The 12,136-nt window shown below is 46.0% G+C and overlaps 1 protein-coding gene across 4 annotated transcripts in view; it reads left to right on the top strand.

The window, feature by feature from the left end:
* Positions 1-7,861: 7,861 nt before the first annotated feature.
* Positions 7,862-12,136, top strand: part of SLC41A1 (solute carrier family 41 member 1) — a 42,780-nt gene continuing 38,505 nt past the window's right edge. Inside the window, exon 1 of one of the 4 annotated variants that reach the window (XM_035121430.2) lies at positions 7,862-8,191. The gene's annotated coding sequence lies outside the window, so the exon portion shown is untranslated. The other 3 variants (XM_060277117.1, XM_035121428.2, XM_035121429.2) reach the window with 3 other exon arrangements.

Raw genomic sequence — 12,136 nt, 5'->3', positions numbered from 1 at the left:
TTTGTTTCCATGAAGGAAGAAAAGTGGGGGGCATAAATGTAAGATAATATTAGATGGACCAATAGTATCATCTAGATCAGGCATCCCCAAACTTCGGCCCTCCAGATGTTTTGGACTACAATTCCCATCTTCCCCGACCACTGGTCCTGTTAGCTAGGGATCATGGGAGTTGTAGGCCAAAACATCTGGCCGCAGGTTGGAGGTGCCTGATATAGCCCATGTCATGTCATATGACGCCAGTCTTCCTACCCACATGTATTACACTAATATCAGTTTGGGGGTGCTATTTTACACTGGAAGAAGGGCTGTACAGCTCTTCAAAGCTGTCCCGTGGGGTAGTGACTTAGCAAAACAAAACCCCAAAGGAGATCCTAATAGCTGCAAATTCAGATAGTTCTATCAACGTCCGTTACCCACGATTGCTCAATGGGCCTCCATGTTCTGTTTACCACTGAATATCAGGCACTAGGGACAAATAACATGAAAAGACCATCACCAGTTTTGTGCCTTGTTTGTGAGCTTCTAGAAGCATTTGGATGGCCCAGAGCTCCCCTTCCTTCCATACAAATCGCCCACCAGAAAAGTAAGTCCTCGCTTTCCCCCACTCATTACCAGCTGCCTCTCTTTTCTCCTGATCCCCTGAGCCTTCTTTAATCCATGCAGCCAGATCCTTATTTCCTCACTTCAGAATCAGCTGCCATGACAGGTTTTCCCTTCAATCTTCTAAAATACAGGCGTCCCAGGCCTAGGGTATCTTGTTATCCCATATCTGTATCTATGTGAGAACAAAGAACAAAAATGAGCAGCAGTTTCCCAGTTAGGAGGCATCCACAAAAGTGTTTGCATGCTAATTGATGAGGACAGACAGGAGGCAAATCCTGTGAACAATGTTTGTGCTTCTGTGCTGCTCTGTATTTTATTTTTATTAAAAAAAACCCACTACACATTGATCTTTAAGGATTTGTTTCCATTTTCTTTCTTTGCCCTTTTTCAAAATGGCGGTGGGTTAGTGTACCACAGGTGGTGTTGATAGTCATTTCCTCCAGGCTGTGATAACGTGCTTTCTGGGCTTCACCTGGCTGCTGCAATACCTTTTCCAATCCCTCCTCAGTGCTGTTCTTTCTGCTTCTCAACCCTGTGGTACCTGTTGACTTTTCAGGCCTCAGCTGCCCTGCTCAGCTGCCCTTCGCTATTCAACCCCAGCTCTGACAGGCAGCAGCCACTGCTACTGCATCCTTGCTGTGCGGCTACATCCAAGACGTCCAATGTGATAAGTGCTCACAGAGTGAGATTGCTGTTCTTTTAGCTGCCGAGTGCTCAAGAGCAGGCCTCATGGGAGATGCAGTTTTGCTAGTTGGTGCCTCTCAGAAACCCTGCCGCGGGAACCTTTTCCCGACTGCACAGCACAGTGTATCTTCAGAGCTGCCGTGCAAAGGAACTCGTGTTCATTTTCCGGTTGCACTGGTTTCCTGGGACAGCAGGCGCTGCGGATAGAATGAGCTCAGCGTGATGGGGAAGGGAGTGCCATTTATCAGCCACCCCAATTCCCCCCTTTGTGACTGATTTAGGAACAGCAGCTACCGGCACAAAAGGAAATGGTATGAAGCAGGAAGGAAAATGACCGAATCGAGGGGAGGGGAAATGATGGATTTAATGACCGCTCAGATGGTCAAGCCTGAGACAAAGCAATAGGATGGGCGACAAAGCCGGGGCATTAAGATATGGAGTCCTTTGTGTAATGCTCTATTACAGTATTGTGTACAATTCAGTTTGGCAATGTGCTTCATTATAACCAAGGAGGCGTAACTGCTGACATTGCTCCGGTTTGAAATGTCCTGAAATATAAGGCAATATACAAGTTAATTAATTAAGGGTAATAGATTGCACCATGTAGTGCAGAATCAGTAGTGATGTATGGAAGTGAGAGCTGGACCATAAAGATCGCTGATCGCCGAAGAATTGATGCTTCTTGCCATGGACTGCAAGAAGATCAAACCTATCCATTTGATCTTCTTGCAGTCCATGGCAAGAAGCATCAATTCTTCGGCGATCAGCGATCTTTATGGTCCAGCTCTCACTTCCATACATCACTACTGATTCTGCACTACATGGTGCAATCTATTACCCTTAATTAATTAACTTGTATATTGCCTTATATTTCAGGACATTTCAAACCGGAGCAATGTCAGCAGTTACGCCTCCTTGGTTATAATGAAGGAAATCAGCCCTGAGTGCTCACTGGAAGGACAGATTCTGAAGCTGAGGCTCTAATACTTTAGCCACCTCATGAGAAGAGAATACTCCCTGGGAAAGACCCTGATGTTGGTAAAGATTGAGGGCAAAAGGAGAAGGGGACGACAGAGGACGAGATGGTTGGACAGTGTTCTTGAAGCTACCAACATGAGTCTGACCAAACTGCGGGAGGCAGTGGGAGACAGGAGTGCCTGGCGTGCTCTGGTCCATGGGGTCAGGAAGAGTCGGGCACGACTAAACAACTAAACAACAACAGTGCAGAATCAGAACAGATGCTCAAAATCATAAGCATCTTCCTATCACACAAAAGTTTCTCTTTGCCCTCTCTTTTAAGGTTATAACTTTTTTTTTTTTACCTAAATAGTCTCCTTCCTTTCTGCCTACTGTGTAGCAGCACATGCGGCATCATTTTCTTCCCTCCCAGAATTCAAGGAGCTCATGTGCTCCATTTCTCCAAGTCAGGAAAGCTGGATCTTGCAGCTGTAAGATAGCTCATCCCCCTCCTCTGAGAAGACTTCAGATTCCAGGTCTGGGCAGAGCTGAATCCCGACATCATGCTGCTTCTCTACCATACGTAAAGTAAAGTCACCTGGTAATCTAAAAAGGAGGGATGCACCAATTGGTGAGCAAGTGGCAACCAGAGAGGTGTGAACTGCTCTTTTTAATGATATCAGTGATGTAGTGAAGGTGGAACATGGGAGAGCTCAGCCCCTGCACTTTTTTCCAGAGCAGAACAATGATGCCATCTGCCAGAGTGGCAGAGTTATTGATGGCCCCTCCACATTCCATATTCTGGCCTGTGAATGCAATAAGGCTTTCACATCTTACTGCTGTTTGACAGATTAATTAACATAGAGGATGTCAAATCATGAATAATCTGACTAATTCTGGATACATATTTCCTTTCCTTCAATGGAACTTCACACAATAGCCTTTTAAGTTATAACACACATTTATGCAAGAATGTTTGTGTTTCTGATTTTAAAAGGTTGCATTTCATCAGACTGAAGACCTTTTATTAAAGCTCAATGTGTTTTAAAAGCCGAACCTATGCACTCAGAAACAAACATTGTTGAGTTCAGATTTGAGTTAGACCAGGCATCCCCAAACTTCGGCCCTCCAGATGTTTTGGACTACAATTCCCATCTTCCCCGACCACTGGTCCTGTTAGCTAGGGATCATGGGAGTTGTAGGCCAAAACATCTGAAGGGCCACAGTTTGGGGATGCCTAAGTTAGACAATCCTAGTCAACTATGCATGAAATTACTTAATTGGATATCACACTATGTACTGCTGCTATTTGTGGGGTACATATGAGTCAACATTTTCAGACTCTCCTTTGGGATTATGCCTGTGAGGGAGGGGGTATCATGATGAGCTCCTGCACCTAAAAGTGTGTCCACCGTGGAGATGTTCAAGGAGAGGAATGATTCCATTAAATGGGATCAAAACAAAATGGATGAGATAATGATCTCTTTTCCAGGCTTATGTAACCTGTGGATCAGACAGGTGAGTTTGTTTGTTATAAAGCCTTCTGCTGTCTCCCACCTTCATGTTTTATGAATTCATGTTCTCAATGAATAAAAATGAATGGTAATGGGGGATGGAGTGAGATGACCTAGATTTTTATTTGGCAGGTGGCTGCTTTGACACCAGATCAACAGCTGCTTGCAGAGGAATCTGGCTTAATGACACAGGATATGAGGATACTATTATCTAAGCTATGTATAAAATCCCAGTAGAGGGGAAAAACTGAGTTCATAATGGTGCATTTTACATTATCTCTTGCATCTTGTGTAGCAGGTGACTAGCATGTGAGATCACCATGGCTGGGCAGCTGTGTGTTTGTAGATTACAATGTCAGAGGGAACTATTAGAGCAGATCATTAAGCAAACAGTCTGTGAGCACCTAGAAAGAAACTCTGTGATCACTAAAAGTCAGCATGGGTTCCTGAAAAATAAGTCATGTCAGACTAATCTGATCTCATTTTTTGACAGAATTACAAGCCTGGTAGATGAAGGGAACGCTGTGGATGTAGCCTATCTTGATTTCAGCAAGGCCTTTGACAAGGTGCCCCATGATATTCTTGTAAAGAAGCTGGTAAAATGTGGGCTAGACAATGCCACCATTCAGTGGATTTGTAGCTGGCTTACTGACCGAACCCAAAGGGTGCTCATCAATGGCTCCTCCTCATCCTGGAGAGTAGTGACTAGTGGGGTGCCACAGGGTTCTGTCTTGGGCCCAGTCTTGTTCAACATCTTTATCAATGACTTGGATGATGGGCTTGAGGGAATCCTGAGCAAGTTTGCAGATGACACCAAATTGGGAGGGGTGGCTAACACCCCAGAGGACAGGATCACACTTCAGAATGACCTTAACAGATTAGACAACTGGGCCAAAGCAAACAAGATGAATTTTAACAAGGAGAAATGTAAAGTACTACACTTGGGCAAAAAAAATGAAAGGCACAAATACAGGATGGGAGACACCTGGCTTGAGAGCAGTACATGTGAAAAGGATCTAGGAGTTTTGGTTGACCACAAACTTGACATGAGTCAGCAGTGTGATGCAGCAGCTAAAAAAGCCAATGCAATTCTGGGCTGCATCAATAGGAGTATAGCATCTAGATCAAGGGAAGTAATAGTACCACTGTATTCTGCTCTGGTCAGACCTCACCTGGAGTATTGTGTCCAGTTCTGGGCACCACAGTTCAAGAAGGATACTGATAAGCTGGAACGTGTCCAGAAGAGGGCAACCAAAATGGTCAAAGGCCTGGAAACGATGCCTTATGAGGAACGGCTTAGGGAGCTGGGTATGTTTAGCCTGGAGAAGAGAAGGTTAAGGGGTGATATGATAACCATGTTCAAATATATAAAAGGATGTCATATAGAGGAGGGAGAAAGGTTGTTTTCTGCTGCTCCAGAGAAGCGGACACGGAGCAACGGATTCAAACTACAAGAAAGAAAATTCCACCTAAACATTAGGAAGAACTTCCTGACAGTAAGAGCTGTTCGGCAGTGGAATTTGCTGCCAAGGAGTGTGGTGGAGTCTCCTTCTTTGGAGGTCTTTAAGCAGAGGCTTGACAGCCATCTGTCAGGAATGCTTTGATGGTGTTTCCTGCTTGGCAGGGGGTTGGACTGGATGGCCCTTGTGGTCTCTTCCAACTCTATGATTCTATGATTCTATGATTCTATTCGGAACAAAAAAAATAAAATTCTTCCAGTAGCACCTTAGAGACCAACTAAGTTTGTCATTGGTATGAGCTTTCGTGTACATGCACACTTCTTCAGATACTTGTCAGAGAAAGGAGATGTTAGTCTGTACCTGTGCAAGTTTCTTGATGAGGTTGATGGACTTCCATTTGATGGAGGGTACTGTTGTCATTGCCTTTCAGATAAGGAAATCACATTCATTCACCCAGTACAGTAGTTCCTATATGAAGCTCACAGCATTTGACTCTGTCAGGGGGTTGGGTCAAAGTCCAAGAAGTCATTTGTTCTCCTGGCCAAAGAGAAATGCTAGAGAAATTATGGATGTGCTTTGGTAGCAAGAGAAAGCATAAAGCAGGGGCTGCCAATGTGATACCCACCACATGACTATAGTTTCCATCAGCCCTGGCCACTATGGCCAATGGTCAGGGATGTTAAGAGTTGTGGCCCTCTAGATAATACTGGATTCTTCACCCTGGCTGATACCTGCCAAGCAAAGTCAATAAAGGTTTGTTCAAAGTCATGTCCCAGTTGGCTATAGATCTTAGACCACATGTCATTAGTCATTCGAGCTGTTTGGCTATCCAAAACAACAGTAGCCAAGGTGAATAGTGACAGGAAAAATAGACTCTGGTAGATAGCTGATGCCTGGGAGGACAAATATACAGTGGTGCCTCGCTTTACGAATGCCTCGCACAACGAAAAACTTGCTAGACAAAAGAAGTCTTACGAAGCGCGGCCATAGAAAGCGGCAAAGGAAGATCAGCTGTCAGCGAGGGAAGCTGACAGCTAATCTTCCTTTGCCAGGGGGGACGGAGCCGATACACGGCGGTGCAGCGGCTGCCCCTGCTGCTGCCCCCTGCCTGTCTTCCCCAGCGGCTGCCCCCTGCCTGTCTTCCCCTTGGCTCGGGGAAGACAGGTGGGGGCAAGCAGCGCCCGCTGCGATTCAGCTCCATCCCCCGCCACTGCCTCTCGCCTGCCTCCCCCGACACAGAGCGCAACTTCGGAGACCTGCAGATATGCAAAGCAAGTATGTATGAGGAGAAGGTAAGGTCTTTTTGAATGTGGCCTTTGGGGACCACTCCTGGCCTGACAGCTCCTCCGGTGTGGGGAAAGAGGTTATTGGAAGAAGGGCATAATTCAGGGGAAGAGAGAAACAATACCCTATTCCTTGGGGGACAAACAGGATATGCCTGTGAGGGTGTGGGCTCAATTTGATAATGAGAAATACAGGGGTAGGTTTGTTACGGGTGTATCACTGCCTAGTGGTTTGCCTGACTAGTGTGAAAGCAGCAGATGTCACACTTATCTAGATCTGGATAGGTTGACAGATAATGCTGGGGAGGAACTGGTGGCTAACAATGACATGAGGAACTGCAGAAGTGTGGTCCTAAAAGCAAAATTTAGATTGCAGAAAGCTGAAACCCAGGATCTCCCAAGACAACTGTCACTGAAATGCTACCTCTTTCATAAGTAGGGCTAATTAGATAGGCAGAGCTGATTCATGGATGAAATGGTGGTGTCAGAAGGAAGGGTTTCAATTTGGAAGTCACTGGGGGATGCTTTGGGACATACTAGGCCTGTACAAAAAGGATTGAACTAAATGGAACCAGAGTGATGGAGCTTAACATCAAAAAGCTGGAAAAGCAGCATTAAACTTAACCCTCGGAGAAAGTGGGCACATTTCTAATGATCAAAATGGATAGAGCTACCCCATAGGCATATAACTGGTCATGAAACCTAAGCATAGAGGCCAAAGGGCTATAGACATACGTGAATGCTTAGTACAGTGTTTCTCAACCTTTTTTGGGCCACGGCACACTTGTTCCATGAAAAAAATCACGAGGCACACCACCATTAAAAAAGTTTAAAAAATTTAACTCTGTACCGCCCTATATTGACTATATAATTATGACTGTAAGAAACACTTGCCAATTGCTGTGTTGGTTGCAATCTCCTGTAATAAGGCTTCACAAGCCGCTGATTTCTCTGCCAGCACAATCCTTTGCTCAGCAAGTTTCAGGTTGAGCTCATCCAGCCAGCTTCTTTAAGTTTGTCTAAAACCACCCTCTTGGGCTCCTTGATCACTGCAGATGGTGACAGCAGTCACGAAATTAAAAGACGCCTGCTTCTTGGGAGAAAAGCAATGACAAACCTAGACAGCATCTTAAAAAGCAGAGACATCACTTTGCCGACAAAGGTCCGTATAGTTAAAGCTATGGTTTTCCCAGTAGTGATGTATGGAAGTGAGAGCTGGACCATAAAGAAGGCTGATCGCCGAAGAATTGATGCTTTTGAATTATGGTGCTGGAGGAGACTCTTGAGAGTCCCATGGACTGCAAGAAGATCAAACCTATCCATTCTTAAGGAAATCAGCCCTGAGTGCTCCCTGGAAGGACAGATCGTGAAGCTGAGGCTCCAATACTTTGGCCACCTCATGAGAAGAGAAGAATCCTTGGAAAAGACCCTGATGTTGGGAAAGATTGAGGGCACTAGGAGAAGGGGACGACAGAGGACAAGATGGTTGGACAGTGTTCTCGAAGCTACGAACATGAGTTTGACCAAACTGCGGGAGGCAGTGCAAGACAGGAGTGCCTGGCGTGCTCTGGTCCATGGGGTCACGAAGAGTCGGACACGACTAAACGACTAAACAACAACAACAAAACCACCCTCCAGTCGTTTGCACTGAGCTTTGGGAAAGAGGAGGAGAAATATTGCTTTCCGGCGGGTGAGTGTTGTTCATTGGCGGCCGCCAGGCACGTGACAATGCAAACCGCCCTTCTCGTCGCCGCACGTCGCCGTACACCAGCCAGCGTCTCGCGGCACACTAGTGTGCCGCGGAACAGTGGTTGAGAAACGCTGGCTTAGTAGCCTCCAAGCCAAGATGGGGATGGAGTGCTTGGTTTGAAGGATGCAATAGGCACAATGGGAAAGTGATGTGGAATGGCAAGAACCAGAGGGATAGTAGTGCCAATGTTGCACTGTGCATCAAATAGGGCAAAGGTGAATTTAAGTTTCTAAAACAGTGTCAAGAAGGGGTGGGGAAAATTAGAGGATGTACCATTTGTAACCTGATTTGAAGCAGGCCCGGCTCTAGGTGTAGTCCCGGTGGCGCGGGGCGCCAGGCCGGCGGGGGTGTGTGTGCTGCGCAACGAAGCCGCGCGGAAGCTATGCTGCGCGCTGCGAGGGCGCCGGAGTGATCTCTGCGCCTCAGCGCCAGGGCGCCCAACCTGCTTGAGACGGCCCTGATTTGAAGCATGCTCACTTTGACATACATTCCAACACTCAATAGGACTTCAAATGCAAGTTTTATATATGGTAATAAAAAAATATACATTGCTTAATTGTAAAAAGCTTCTAATCCACTTACAACAATATAAACTAAAACATTAAAATTATATTAAAAAGCTAAACACAAGATTAAAATCAACACTAGCTAAAAATAAAACACATGTAATTTCTATGTTTGGATAGGCTTGTCTAAACAAAAAAATTTTCAGCAGAGATGCCAGTCAGTAGGGAATTCCAAACTGTAGGTGCTGCTACACTAAAAGATCATTTTCTTACAAATGCAGCTGTAACAGAGCCAGTTCTGCAGATCAAAGTGGCTGAGTGAGCATATTTAGGGTAAATCAATCCCACAAGTAAACTAGTCCCAATGGTTTTATATACTAATACAACCATTACAAATCTCTGACCAGAGATGTTCAGAGGTGTTCTATGTGCACAGGGTCTCATTCTTGTCACATTCATGCTGCAGCATTCTGCATTAACAGCAGCTTCTGGATCAAGTGCAAAAGAAGCCCCGCATAAATTATATTGCAATGAGCAAATTTCTCAAACTCAAAAATGTGGTTGGTTGTAAGAGTGGGGGAATCAGGTAGCATTCCCCCCCCCCCCCTACTTGGCATGACTATCGTGCCTATTAGACAACTTCCTGCTTATTTCTTTCTGCCTTTTCCTACTCACCACATATTTTTCCATTAGTCCCAAACTTTGAAAAGTCAAGTCCAAGCTCTAAATTCAACACACAAACCAGTTTTGGGGGGTTGGGGTACTCTGCAGTGATGCATACTATATGATAAATGCAAATTTAAATAATTTAATCAGGTAATTTTGCAATTCCATCTAGTTTTGTTTACGCATTCAGTGCCAGATATTCTGAGTAAATATGGTTCCCTCTCTAAGCACACTGATTTTTGAGTAACCCTCATTGGACTGAATGGGACTTCCTTCTAAGTAAGCATACGTAAAGGAAGGCTACATACCTCCTTGTAGTTGAGATATAGAAGTCAGGGAAATTGGCTTTGCCAGAATCATAATATAAGGCCTTGAGCAAGTCCCTTCACATTCATTTGCACTGGTAAGGAAACGTAATCAAAACTAGCTCCATGTTGCAACATTGCTTTGTTGGTGTCTCAGAAGACCTTGAATGAAAGTAGCTGTGCAGAGAGGCAGTTTCAATTGAGATGGAAAGGCATCACTTGCCTTCTAAATTTCACATTTCCCCATTCTTGACAGCTTCTGAACGATCTCACATTTCTACGAAATAATAATACACCAAATTTCACCTGTTTTGTTTTTGTTTTAGCTGGAAAAGATGGTGCTAATTTATTTATCTACTAATTTTTGCAAACCAGGGATGACTTTAAGATTTAAGCCTTAGCTCATTAGGTTCAGTCCCATAACTATTTCTAAAGCCGAGATGAATCCTTTTGAATAGTATTTCTTTGAACATACAGTGTCCTCTTGCCACTGAGAGGCTCCTCATACACCTGGGACTGGAATAAGCACTTCAAGACTAGAGGGGAAATGCCTAGGTCTCCGCATCCCTTATTTAGGCCTACAGCGCAATGCTACGCACGTTTACTCAGAAGCGTGTCCCACAGCGTGCAGTGGGTCTTACTTCCTATTAAGGGCAATTAGGGCTGCAACCTCAGAAATCCAGCTGTGTTTTTCAACTGAGAACTAAATTAGATATGGAGCTGGATAACCACAATAAGCTTGTCCCACATATAATGGAGTCGACTGAGCCATCCACCGTATGACCCAGCCTAACGCCTGCCGCAGAATGAGATACTAGAGCCCTGAAGTGGTAGAACAGACTGCACCACTTCCAAGTGCAGACCGATTTTTGGTGGCTCCCTTATGTAAATAGGAGCCTCCCTGTAGCAGAAAACTACCATGTCAAGGATGCAGGTACCTCTCTTTCCTGGGCTAGATTTCTGCTTGCAGGGAGCTTGCTTGTTGCGCTTACTTACGACAGCAACGGAAAATGTTGCCGCCCACCAGCAGCCTGAGATGGTACAGCCCATTCTACCACTTTCACTCCACTGCCGGGGAGGGGGGACTCCAATGTTGCTTAGGCGCCACCGCCAGATAACATCCTGACTCGCTCGCAGCCTGCAGGTTGGGAAGAAGCCCCTCCGCCCGCCTCTGAGCAGCTGCCGCAACTAACTGCCCAGGAATGCCACGGCTTTTGCAGCGAGCACGTGATTGGCTCCCACTCTGCCAAGCCTGCAGCCTGTCTTGCCCACACAGCAAAGACTTTCCGCCTCCTTCCCTGCTGCGGTTGGCCGGCGCTGCTACCAATCCGCCGGGGCCGCTCGCACCTGTCATCCGCGTCGACGGCGGCGAGCCAATCGACGTGAAGCAAGCGGGCGGGCGCCGCGCTCCCATTGGACGCCGCGATTGTCAATTCCTCGAGCGAGGGGAGGGGGCTTATAGGCAAGCTCCGCCTCTTACCTTGCTCCTCTGGCAAAGCAGCGCTTTCTCCATCCCCAGTCCAATTGCAATGTAAGCAGTGGCAGCGAGAGGTCGCCGTCGGGGGGCGGGGGGAGCAAGAGAAGGGGCAGGATCCCAGAAGAGGCAGGAAGCCGGGCTCAGGAGGCGGCAGGTAGGCTCCCCTCGCCCCTCTCGTGAGAGTGGATTCCTTGGGCTGAAGACCCCTTGGGCTCCTAAGGGAGACTTTAAAGGGACAGGGCAAGGGGCTTGGCTTACGACGGAGCCACCTAATCAGTCCTCTTCCTTGCAACGAGGACTTGTGCTTTGGTGGGAGGACCAGCAAGGAAGAATAGCTTGTTTAGGATAATTGTTGTCGGATGGAGATGGCTAAGAAGCATAGTCCCCATTAGGGTAGGTGGCTGCTCCCTTGTACCATTTTCTGGGCATCTGGTTTCTCTTTGGAGTGGGGAGTGTGTGTGTGTATGGTTGAAGGGTACATACTTACTGTAAAGATAGTGGGGCTTTAATGTGGCTTTATGGTTCAGATCTGGTGTTCTGGCAAATAGCTTTGTTTTCCATGCTGGGGCGATGGAATAGATTGGTAGTATGGATCGGTGGGAATAGTAAAAAAAACACATAAATGTGTCTTATTAAATTATGGCTGGCTTGGATTTGACTTTCTGACTGAGCAGGCAGGGTCACAAGTGTAGAGTATTGGAGGATTGATCTAAGGATGTAGTGTATTAATAGAATGGATGAGGGTACAGCATGTGAAGGGATACTCCAATTGTAACTTGCTATCAGAAAGGGCTTGTGTCTGTGTGTGGATTATGAAACTAGATGGGTTACTCAGAACCCTGAATTGCATTGTAGGTGATGTGTGTCATGCAATTTCATGGTAAATGAGCTGCTGCTGACTAACACATATCTTAAACATCACTTCCTTTCC

This window comes from Zootoca vivipara, chromosome 7 (genome assembly GCF_963506605.1).
Source record: "Zootoca vivipara chromosome 7, rZooViv1.1, whole genome shotgun sequence".
NCBI lineage: Eukaryota > Metazoa > Chordata > Lepidosauria > Squamata > Lacertidae > Zootoca > Zootoca vivipara.
The sequence above is the reverse complement of the archived record's forward strand: the minus strand, read 5'-3'. Positions and strand labels throughout refer to the sequence as shown.